The sequence below is a fragment of the Sorex fumeus genome, unplaced genomic scaffold, assembly GCF_029834395.1.
Source record: "Sorex fumeus unplaced genomic scaffold, SorFum_2.1 ptg000218l, whole genome shotgun sequence".
Lineage (NCBI taxonomy): Eukaryota > Metazoa > Chordata > Mammalia > Eulipotyphla > Soricidae > Sorex > Sorex fumeus.
In genome coordinates, this window is record NW_026606275.1 from 1,942,756 (window position 1) to 1,952,600 (window position 9,845).

Sequence of the window (9,845 nt, forward strand, 5' to 3'; positions counted from 1 at the left end):
TTTGGCTCCATGGCAGGCACTGTAGCACTGTAGGACTGTCCTCCCATTATTCGATTTTTTCGAGCAGGCCCAGTAACATCTCCGTTGTGAGACTTGTTGTTACTGTGTCTGGCATATCGAATACGTCACGGGGAGCTTGCCAGGCTTTGCCGTGCGGGCGAGATACTCTCCGTAGCTTGCCGGGCTCTCCGAGAGGGGCATAGGGAGTATTGGGAAAACTGCCTGCCATGTTAAACTTTTCGGCATCATGTTTTGCTTGAATTTTCCCATCACCACTCAAGCCTGCCTGCCAGGGGCAGATGCTGGACCATTTATTGTCCCTTGTTCATTTTGAATATCATGGGTGCTGCGGCCGTGCGCTTCTGGAACCCCAGATTGTAAATGGTTGGGTTCCAGAGACATTCCTGTAGGGCACTATTCCATTCTGAGATTCAACTGGGCGTCTCTGGACCAGGGCTGTTGGTGCGCTAAGATGGCACCTGGAGGCACACTGTGGGGTGACAGCCAGGCTGACAAGTGGGTGGGGAGTTGAGGAGGGACAGCCCGGGTCCTCTGCTGCCATGCGGCACGGAGATTTAGTCCTGGAACCCGCATACCTGGGCCTTGCTTGTGGAAGCTCTTGGCTGCCGGGATTCAACATCTGGAGTAGGCGTGAAGACTGGACCTGCTCCATCTGGGGCGCCTTGGTGAAACTGGCTTGGTATGGGGCCCAGAGAGATCTCCGACTCTGTGGTGTTTTCCGGGACTTGCTGCTGTGTCTCTGGCTTTAGATCTCCTTCAAGATTTACTTGTGGGTCTCTGAAGCAAGGTCGGTAATAGAGTTTACAGAGTGATGCTGGAACTGGTTCATGGGGGTCACTGACAGTGCTCCCATGTGTATTGGGAAGTGGAGGGGGGTAGCCCACCTCAACTCGGTAAAAGCCTGGAGATTTCAGTCCCAAAACCCACATACCCGAATTTTTGGTGAGGTCCGGCCTGAGACGGTGGAGTCAGGCCGGGGGTATGGTGGCAATTTTGGAGTGTGGAAACAAGCGGCTGCTGGGGACTCTGCTTAGACAGGCACCGGCCAACCTGCCCCCCTCCGACTTACCCCAGTCTGTTCCATCCACAGAGATTAACTGCGGCTTTTTATCTCTTTCAAGATTTATCTATGGGTCTCTGAGATAAGGCCAATAAATGAGCTTGTGTAGCTGAGCCAGAGGTGGTTTGTGGGTGTGGCTCCCACATACCTAATTTCTGGCTGTTTAATTTCTTGGTAAACTTGGTCCCACGATGTTGGGGTTCAGCCAAAGGCACAGCGGCAATTTTGGGGTGACAGGAAGCCTGAGGGCAACATCAGGCTGCTGATGCACTCACCCCACAGGTACAGGTTGACCTCCTGGCGGCACCATACCCTGCCCTGATGTAGACTTACGGCATCGAACTTGAGAGTCAACCAGCTGCCCAGGACTCTCCCACCCTGGGCACTGAGGGCAAGAAGGCAGAGTCCCACTTGACAGGTTCAAGCCTCTCTGGCACTTCGGGCAGCTAAGATGCGGGGGTCCTACTTCGCCCCGCAGAGAGGCGGGAGTGTGAGCAGTGGAATCAACCTGCTAGGACTCTGGCTTCAGCCTGGCAAGCTTGCTCATATGAAATGTCCCTTGTGTCCACAGCAGAAGGTAGAAAATGGCACTGCAGTCTTTGCTCCTTGCAAACCTCAAGCTTTGGGAGCCAGTCAACAAACGTGGGGTGCCTTGCAGAGGCCCAAAGGCCACAGAACTGGTGTTGGTTCATAGAACTCCCGAGTGAGGGGAGGGCAGGGGCAGGGAGGAGCCTTTGGGATCTTGGCGATGGGAGAGGTGCTGCACTGCCGTATGCATGAGACCGCATTAGCTGTGCTGTAAGTCTCAGAGCCTCAACACGAACTAAAAAAGGGGGCTGCTCTATGGGGCTGGAGCGATAGCACAGCGGGTAGCGCCTTGCATGCGGCTGACCCAGGTTTGATTCCCAGCATCCCATATGGTCCCGCCCGTGAGCACCGCCAGGAGTAATTCCTGAGTGCAGAACCAGGAGTAACCCCTGGGCATTGCCGGGTGTGACCCATAAAGCAAAAAAAAAAAGGGGGGGTGGAGGGTTTAAATGCAAATGTAGGGGCCTGGGAGAGAGCACAGCAGCTTAAGGGACAAGCCTTGTGCTTCCCTTCCATGGCCCCACCTTGCTTTCATCCTTAACACCTCAGATGGGCCTCTGAGCACGGCCAGGACCCCTGAGCACGGCTGGGTGTTGCCCCAAAACCGATGCCCTATGGTCCCAGCTAAGAAACGCTGCTCTAAGCCCTCATTTACAGAAACGAGGAAGAACCAAGCCTGGATGATGTCACTGAAGCGACTGACTTAAGTCATTTATTTAGAGGTGACTCTGGGGGTCAGGGTGACGGTACAGTGGGTAGGGCGCTTACCTGACCCACGGCCAACCCTGGTTAGATCCCTGGAATCACTCCTGAGCCTTGACAGGAGTGACCCTGAACGCAGAGCCAGGAGTAAGCCCTGAGCACTGCTAGATTTGGTCTAAAACCTTTTCTTACACAGACGATTCTTGATTGGACTCAGAGAGGCTCAAAGTGTCGAGCGCAGCACAGGCTTTGCATGCAGGAGCCCCAGGGTCAGTCCTCAGCACTGTGTGTTCCCTGGGCACTGCCAGGAGCCGGCCTGGCTCACTGAACCAGATGTGGCCTCCAAACAAACAAACAAACAAAAGCACAACAACTGCAGGTGATTCTTACAGGCCAAACAAATGGGCCTGAGGTCTTGCTTTTGTTTTCATTTTGCAGTGCCAGGGATTAAACCGTGGGTCTCACACGTACAGGGCAAGTGCTCTATGCTGAGTGCCTGTGTTTTCTTTTTTCAGTAAATCTTGTGATGCATGTACATGTCTCTCCCCAATGGGTAAGGCTTCCTCCAAACAAGCTCAGTCCATATGACGATGGCTCTGGCTGGCGCAGTTATGAGGTCCTGCACGTGGCCCCGGGCTCTCTGCCCGGCCGTTCGGACCTGGCCTTTGAGGAAACAAGCGCCCGTTCTGCACCTTGCTCTGTCTTCTGCTCACTCCCAGTTCTCTTCTTCAGCGGCCAATGCTTTCACCTTTGCCAAGGCATTTGTCATCTGTGACGGTTTCCTCCCAGGAAGAGGTTGCCGAGAGTCCTCGGCAGCTGGCGTTCCTGCCCCACCGTTGCTATGCGGGGTGCCGTGCTGCTGGGGCGCCAGCATGTCATTAACTAAATTGATCCCACAGCAGAGCCGCTGCAGGACGCTGGCTTGTTTTCCTACTTAGGCTGATCACAAGTTCCTAACTTCTGGGTCATTTTTTTTTTCCCCTTCCAAAGAAGGCTCTGGAGGACCAGCCCCGGCCCTTCTGCCAAGGTGGAGGCGACAAGCTCAGCTGGCTTCCGGAGGGCAGGCTCTTCAGTAACGTGCACAAAGACAGGATCATCTCCAAGCTCCTCAAAGAGAGCGTTCTAAAGAGAGTGTTCCGTTCCAAGCAGAGGTGGGAGGGTCTCGGCCTCCAGAGAGAGGATTCCAGCCCGCCAGGCAACAGAAAGTAAGTTTTAATCCTGACGCTTGAAATCAAAACCCACAGGGAATTTATGCTCCCAGGCTGAGAAAACCCGGCCTCTGAGTGCAGGTGTCTAAAGCCCAGGGAGATGCAGGAAGCAGAAAATCAAACAGCAGAAATCAAATCGTGCAGAAAAAAACAATCCAAAAATGGGGGACGGATGTGATTATGTCTCCGTAAGTACCAGCTGCAATAGAGGCAGACACGGAATTCGCAGGCATGTGTCTATCTTACCTCTAGAAATATTCGTAATTGTCCCTCCGACGTCCATCCCAGCAACAGACTTTAAATGTACTTTCTTGGAGGCTCGAATATGTCAGTGCTAAGGAGGCAAAGCATTAAAGGCAACTTTTAGAACCAAAGACACAAATTCAAATGGAAAGTGTATTTGTATGTAATTGGGGGTGGGTGGGCAGTGCTCAGGGGGCCATATGGGATACTGGGAATCAAGCCTGGGCCAACCATGTGCAAGACAAAAACTCTACCTAGTGGCTGAATAAACAGCAGTACTCCTACATTAAAAAAAAAAAACTAAATAAAAAAAGACAAAAAACCCTGCCCGCTGTACTATCGCTCTGGCCCCCGATTTATGTTTTTCTTAAAAAAGAAATTAAACAGGGGCTGTAGAGAGAGAGTCTTGCCTTGCATGTGGAGGACCCCAGTTCAATCCCCAGCACTGCAGAGGGTCTCCTGAACACCACCAGGAGTGAGCCCTGAGCAGAGAGCCAGGAGCAAGCCCTGAGTCTCCCAGATGTGACCCCCAAACAAACGAAAGCAAAAACTATGGAATTAGACAGAGAATTAGGGTATTTAAGCTAAATACTCACAGAAACAGAGTCCTAAATCAGGAATAAATATAATTGGCCAAGACTGAAAGACAAAGGAGAAAGGAGGCATAGGAAAAGGGGGAGAAAAATGAGTGAACTGAGCCATATACTAAATAACAAATTACCTGTACCTGATTTGAAATGCTTCCCTTTGACATAGCATCTTATTTGTTTGGGGAGAAAACTGCAGACTTGGTCCTGACTTTCTGAAAATCTTTGCATTTCACACAGAACAAAATTCACCTAGGGCAGATGTAAGCTACGATGAAGCCCGTAACTGGGGCAAAGAAAGGCAGTTTGGGCCAATGCAGTGGAAAACAAACTCTGACTGGCAGGAAGAGAGGCCGGCTAGGACGGACGCCTTCCTCAGGGATGCGTAGAAGGGAGGGACGAAACCCAGGCATCTCTGCCTAACACTGAACAACAGAAGCAGACTAGAGCGAAGCGCTTTCCCATCACCCTGGTGAACAGCATCGCCTCAGTCCAGAGGCAGGTAGGCAGCAGGCAAGCTGACTTGCCAAGTGAGAGGCTTGAGACTCCATCTTCCACCCATTCAAACCACTCCACCATGATTCTGGGCTTGTCACACGCAGAGGTCTTTTACCTTCGCTCGCTCCTTGGATCACCTAAGCAAATAAAGGGTTAAACATAGGTGTGTCTCATGCTAGGACTGAATGCCAGGAGTGGTCTTAGGGCAGCGCAGAAAGAAAGTGAATTCCCGGCTTGATCCCTGGCAACGCATATGCTGCCATGAGCACTGGCAGGCGTAGTCCTGGACACCAGGTGAAGGAAGGAAAGGGAGAGAGGGAGGGAGGGAGGTTTGGATGTCAAAGATACTCTGGGAAGGCCGTTCGCCTTGCACGCGGCCGACCCGGGTTCAATTCCCAGCATCTCATATGGTCCCCCGAGCACGGCCAGGAGGAATTCCTGAGTGCATGAGCCAGGCAGGCCCTGTACATCACCAAAAAAAAAAAAAAAAGATACTCTGGGGCTTAACTCTAGAAGGCATGATATTTGCATGTGCTGGGGTGTGTTTGTGTGAACGTGTAAGTATGTGTGTGTGTGAGACTGTGGGTGAAAGGTATGTGTGAGTGATGTGTGTGTAAATGCAGGGGCTGTGTGTGAGTGCAATGTGTGTGCAAGAGAGTGTGGGGTCTGTGAGTGCAGGGTGTGTGTGTTGAGCGTGGTGTGAATACTGTGCGTGTGTTGAGGGTGTGTTGGGGCTGTGTATGTGAGTGCAGTGTGTGTGATTGTGGGGAGTGTGTATGAGAGTGCGGGTGTGTTTATGTGTGCATGCAGGGGGTTTGAGTGCAGTGTGTTTGGTTGTGGGGGGTGTGTGTATGTGAGAATGTTGGGTGTGTGTGTGTGTGAGGTGTATGAGTGTGGTGGTATATGTGAGTGTGGAGTGTGTGAATGTGATATGTGTGAGGTACGTGAGAGCATGGAGGTGTGTGTGAGTGCAGGGTGTGAATGTGAGTGTGAGGTATGTGACTGGTTGTGTGTGTGTGAGGTGTGTGTAACGTGTGAGTGTGTATGTGTGTGTGTGAATGCGGGGTGTGAGGTGTGTATGCTTGAGGTGTGTCTGAGTGTGTGAATGTGTGTGAGGTGAATGTGCGTGTGAGGTGTGAGTGTGTGTGTGAGGTACGTGTGTATGTGTGAGGTGAGTGTGTCTGTGTCTGTGTGAGGTGTGTCTGTGTGAGTGTGTGAGGTGTGTGTGAATTGTGAAGTGTTTGTGAGGTGTGAGGTGTGTGTGAGGTGTGTGTGTGAGGTGTGTGTGAGGTACGTGTGTATGTGTGAGGTGAGTGTGTCTGTGTGAGTGTGTGAGGTGTGTGTGAATGTGTGAAGTGTGTTTGTGAGGTGTGAGGTGTATGTGAGGTGTGTGTGTGAGGTGTGAGTGTGTGTGTGAGGTACGTGTGTATGTGTGAGGTGAGTGTGCGTCTGTGTCTTTGTGTGAGGTGTGTCTGTGTGAGTGAGGTGTGTGTTTGTGAGGTGTGTGTGAATGTGTGAGTGAATGTGTGAGGTGTGTGTGAGGTGTGAGTGTCTGTGTGAGGTACATGTGTATGTGTGAGGTGAGTGTGCGTCTGTGTCTTTGTGTGAGGTGTGTCTGTGTGAGTGTGTGAGTGAATGTGTGAGGTGTGTGTGAGGTGTGAGTGTCTGTGTGAGGTACGAGTGTATGTGTGAGGTGAGTGTGCGTCTGTGTCTTTGTGTGAGGTGTGTCTGTGTGAGTGTGTGAGGTGTGTGTTTGTGAGGTGTGAGGTGTGTGTGAGGTGTGTGTGTGTGAGGTGTGAGTGTGTGTGTGAGGTACGTGTGTATGTGTGAGGTGTGTGTCTGTGCCTTTGTGTGAGGTGTGTCTGTGTGAATGTGTGAGGTGTGTCTGTGTGAGTGTGTGAGGTGTGTGTTTGTGAGGTGTGAGTGTGTGTGTGAGGTACGTGTGTATGTGTGAGGTGTGTGTCTGTGCCTTTGTGTGAGGTGTGTCTGTGTGAATGTGTGAGGTGTGTCTGTGTGAAGTGTGAATGTGTGAGGTGTGTGTGAGGTGCGTGTGTGCGTGAGAGAGCGAGGCCCGGCCCCAGGCCCCCTCCCCGCCCCGCGACCCGCGCCCGCCCGCCCGCCCGCGGTGGCCAACGGCCCGTCCCCGGCGCCCCGCGTTCCCGGGCGGGCGTTGCGGCAGCTCGGGCGCGGCGGCCCCGCCATGGCCGAGGGGGCGCGGCCCGGCCCGGCGCGGCGGCCGCTGACGGCGACCCCGCGGGCCCCGCCCGGCGCCGCCCCCGCCGCCCCGACGCCGCCGCCGCCGCCGCCCGCCGCGCCGCGCCTGCCGCCGCCCCGCCGCGCCTCGGCGCCCGCCCGCCGCCCGCGCGCCCCCGCGCCGCGCGCGCCCGCCCGCCCGCTGCCCGCCCTGGCGCCCCCCGGCGGCCCCGCCGCGCCCCCGCCGCCGCCCTGGCCGCGCGCCGGCGCCCTCGGAGGCAGCGCCCGCGCCGACGCGTGGGCCCGCGGGGCCGTGGGGTAGGTGAGGGCGCCCGCGGGCCGCTCGCGCCGCCGCCGCCGCCGGGCCCGCCCCGGACGTCCGCCCCCCCGCCCCCCCGACGCTGCCCCGCGACCCCTCGGACTCCGCAGCCCCATCCCCTCAGGCGCCGCCCCGACCGCTCATCTCACACAGACTCGGCCCCGAGCCCCCGCGGACTCTGCCTCATCCCCTCAGACGCTGCCCCATCCCCTCGGACTCTGCCTCATCCCCTCAGACTCGGCCCTGAGCCCCCTCGGACCCCACCTCATCCCCTCAGGCGCTGCCCCGACCCCTCGGACTCTGCCTCATCCCCTCAGACGCTGCCCCGACCCCTGACACTGCCTCATCCCCTCAGACAGACACGGCCCTGAGCCCCCTCAGACCCCGCCTCATCCCCTCAGGCGCTGCCCCGACCCCTCAGACTCTGCCTCATCCCCTCAGACATGGCCCTGGGCCCCTCAGACGCCGCCCCATCCCCTCAAATGCTGCCTCGACCCCTCGGACAGACACGGCCCTGAGCCCCCTCTGACTCCACCTCATCCCCTCAGGCGCTGTCCCACCCCCTGACTGCCTCATCCCCTCAGACACGCCCCAACCCCCTCAGATCCCGCCTCATCCCCTCAGACGCTGCCCCGACCGGACCCCTCGGACTCTGCCTCATCCCCTCAGACAGACATGGCCCGGAGCCCCTCAGATACTGCCCTGACCCTTAGACACCACCTCATTCCCTCAGACAGACAGGGCCCTGGGCCTCCTCAGACTCCACCGCATCCCCTCAGACACTATCCTGAGCCCCTCAGACACTGCCCCATCCCGACTGCCTCATCCCCTCAGACACGGCCAAGAGCCCCCTCATCCCCTCAGACTCTGCCCCATCCCCTCAGACACTGCCTGATCCACCTCAGACAGACACTCCCCCTCACACAGGCACTGCCCTAATCCCACTTAGGTGCGGCTCCTGCCCTCTCAGACACTGCCCTTGTGGGCGGGAGCAATAGTACAGTGAACGGGGCATTTGCCTTGCATGCAGCCAACCCTGGTTCTGTCCCTGCCATCGCATATGGTCCCCCAAGCCCTGCCAGGAGTAATTTCCGGGTGCAGAGCCAGTAGTGACCCCTGACCATCGCTGGGTGTGACCCAAAAAGCAAACAAAAAACAGTCACTGCCCAGACTCCTCAGACAGACGCTGCCCCAACTCCCTCAGAACACTGCCCTGACCCTCTCAGGACACTGCCCTGGCCCCCTCTGATACTGCTCAAACCCCTCAGACACTGCCTTGACCTCCTCAGATACTGCCCCAGCCCTTCAGGCACTGTCCCGACTCACCTCAGAGTGACTTACCTCAGACAGTGGCCTGATTCCACCCTGGATCCTGCCCAGCCCCCACTGGTCCAGGCCCAGGCCCTGACCCCGCAGGTGGAGCGGGACCTCTGCACCCGTTAGCACCACCCTCGGGCACCTCCAGGAGGCTGTGGATGGATGCCCCCAAACCCCTTCCCCAAACTCCCCGGCTGTGGCCCCACAGATCAGCCAATCTGTGACCCCCACGGGGCCCCAGGGACCATGAGAGTTGACATTTCCACAGGGGGGTGCCTCGGGGGTTCACCCTGTCTTCCAGTGGAGCCTTTATGTTCGGATTTGGGGCCACACCTGGCAGTGCTCAGGGATCAGTTCGGGAGGGGCCCCTCAGGGGACCTTACGTGGTGCCCGGCATAGAGCCTGATCAGCCACGTGCAGGGCAGGAGCCTCACCTGCTAAGGCCAGGAGTCTTTCTGTGTTTTGCTTTTGGGGGGGCCACACCGGCAGTGCTCAGGGAACCGGATGTGGTGCCGGGGTTCGAACCTGGGTCGGCCACATGCCGAGGATGGCGAGTGCCCTCGCTGCTGTGCTACTGCTCTAGCCCCCAGGTGCTTTTGTCTTGATGAATTTATTGATTGATTGATTGATTGATTTTTGGGTCACACCCGGCAACGCACAGGGGTTATTCCTGGCTCTGCACTCAGGAATGACTCCTGGCGGTGCTCGGGGGACCCTATGGGGTGCAAGGCAAACGCCCTCCCCGCTGTGCGATTGCGCCAGCCCCTGTCTTGATGAATTTAAAGCATAGTTCTCGGCTCTTTGGGGGGAAAAAGCGTATAATTTGCCAAATATGTCCCTATTCTCATTTTCGGTTATCTCCCGCCTGATGAGTGCTCGTCTCTGCCCCCTCCTGTTTGCCCCCTTTCTTCCAGGCTGAATTTACGATGCCCCCCGTTCTGCTTCCGTACTCCCCACCCCACCCACCCACCACCACCCACCCCTCTCCGGAAAGCAATTTCTTCCCCCCTGGCTGGGAAACAGCCCAGGCTTCCTCTCCGACAGAGCCTGACCTGCAAACGGGCCTGTCCCTGTCGCACCACCTTTGTAGGTTTTTAAGGAAACAAAGG